Source organism: Galeopterus variegatus, unplaced genomic scaffold (genome assembly GCF_000696425.1).
Source record: "Galeopterus variegatus unplaced genomic scaffold, G_variegatus-3.0.2 Scaffold19, whole genome shotgun sequence".
NCBI lineage: Eukaryota > Metazoa > Chordata > Mammalia > Dermoptera > Cynocephalidae > Galeopterus > Galeopterus variegatus.
The window spans coordinates 135,442-137,571 of record NW_007726130.1 but is presented as its reverse complement, the minus strand read 5'-3'; positions in this window follow the sequence as shown (position 1 = coordinate 137,571).

Here is a 2,130-nt window from a genome sequence, read left to right as displayed (position 1 = left end):
TTATAGAACCCTGGAACAGACTAAAACAACTCTTAATATTAATTTAAATGTTTTATTTTTTTCACTTTCTCTCCTTAATTTCACAACCTTATATTTCACCTTTTTGATTTCGTTGTTACTATTGTTGTTACCTCACCGTGTATTTTTTGATTACTGTATTTCTTCTTTGAGCACTTTGATAATGATACCAGTATTTAAAAAAATTCATGGCAGTATGCTTTGTCACAATTTTTATTGGTTTCATGGCGATATTTTTTCCGTGAACGGTATTTTCCTAATGTTTATTTTTTATCTTCTATTTTTACTTTTGTATTTTATCTTTGTATACATACATGATTGTATTTAAGACAAATTATATGCAAGAAATTTGCATAGAGGAGGGAGCAGGTTTCCTATTAGGAAGTTTTCTCCTTCCCACAGCTTATTTTTGTGAGTGATTTCTTTAAGCTTTTCTTTTCCCTACAGTTTAGACTAAAGGGGAGCTGACAGTGTAGTCTCCCCTTTGTCCATCATTTTACTAACTGAATGTTTTTTGTTAATATGAGTTTGCCTGTTTAATTTCTCATTTATTCCCATTTCTACTTCCCCACACCAAATACACTCCAGAAAAATGATTCCATTCCAGTTTTGCAAACAAGAATGTGGGTGAATTTTATACCTCTGGGTGTAGCACATTCAAAGAAGAAATGTGCTCTGCATTTTTTTTCCTGTGAAATCTGCATTCATGGGCTTACTCTGTCTGCATCTTCTTGCATACTGTTTGACCTTCACTACTTTTGGCAGTTTTTCCTTCTATTTTGTGTTTTGAGGTTTCAAATATTTCTTCATTTTTTTTGAACATGCTTTTTGTGTTGCTAGTTCACTTTTATATCTTGGCTGTAGGGTGATTTTTTAAATGAGTGGGGAACACCCAAATTTAATCTGCTACATTAAATCTGGAAGTCTCCTGATTAGGGATTTTATTTGAGCCTATTGTGGACATACATTTTTTTCTCCTTTACTGACTACAGTTTCAATGTTCTAAGAATTCCTATAAAGCACAATTAAATAAGCAAGCTGCTAAGTTGACACAGGGCCAGATATGTGTTTTGCAAGGCCTAATGAAGAATAAATATGTACTGCTCCTCTTTCAGAAAACAAGAAAAAAGCTTTTTCTTTATTTTGTTGTCTTTCTCTCAACCTATGATGGTGCTTTTTACTTGCTATTTAATGATGGGGGTGCCTTGAGTATGATGACTCTTGTGGGGCAATACGGACCATCACAACTTTCCAGGGTCCTTCCCCTGTGACTTTAATGCACAGGGCATGTGCAACCAAACTAACACTGTCATGCTTGAGTCCCGCTAAAGGCGATAGCAGTGCTGGGTAGGGAAGAGGAGAAAACAGTTGACAACCTATTCTCTGCAGGGGGTAGTGGAAGAACCACATATATGTTGAGGCTTCAAGCCAAGAAACATGCTACATTCTCCTGACAGACCTCATTTACAAAACACAAATCCAAAGACAAAATTATTGAGTTAATTTGAAAGTATTAAATCCGAAGCATGAAGTCCCTTCTGAGCGTAGGGCCCTCTGTGACTGCCCATGAAGTCAGCTCTGTGTTGAAAAGCAAAATCTCCATACAAGGAGAGAATGCAATTTTGCTGGGTTTCATGGATGTTAGCTAAAAATTATTAGCCATTGCTAAAACACCAAGATTCCTCCTGACAATATTATTTTTGAATACAATCTATTCCTTTTGGTCCTGCTTACCTAGTTTGTTCTCCTACAATTGTTTCTGTCATCTTTACTTTATTCAAAATCCATGTATATATCAAGCATATTCAAATTCCCAGATGCAAATGGCAGTATTTCATTCATTTTTATAACTGAGTAGTATTCCATTGTGTAGATATACCACATTTTCCGTATCCACTCATCCGATGGTGGACATTTGGGCTGATTCCAGCTCTTGGCTATTGTGAAGAGTGCTGCAATGAACATTGGGGAACAGGTATACCTTCGACTTGATGATTTCCATTCCTTTGGATATAGTCCCAGCAGTGGGATAGCTGGGTCATATGGTAGATCTAACTGCAACTGTTTGAGGAACCTCCAAACCATTTTCCACAGAGGCTGCACCATTTTGCA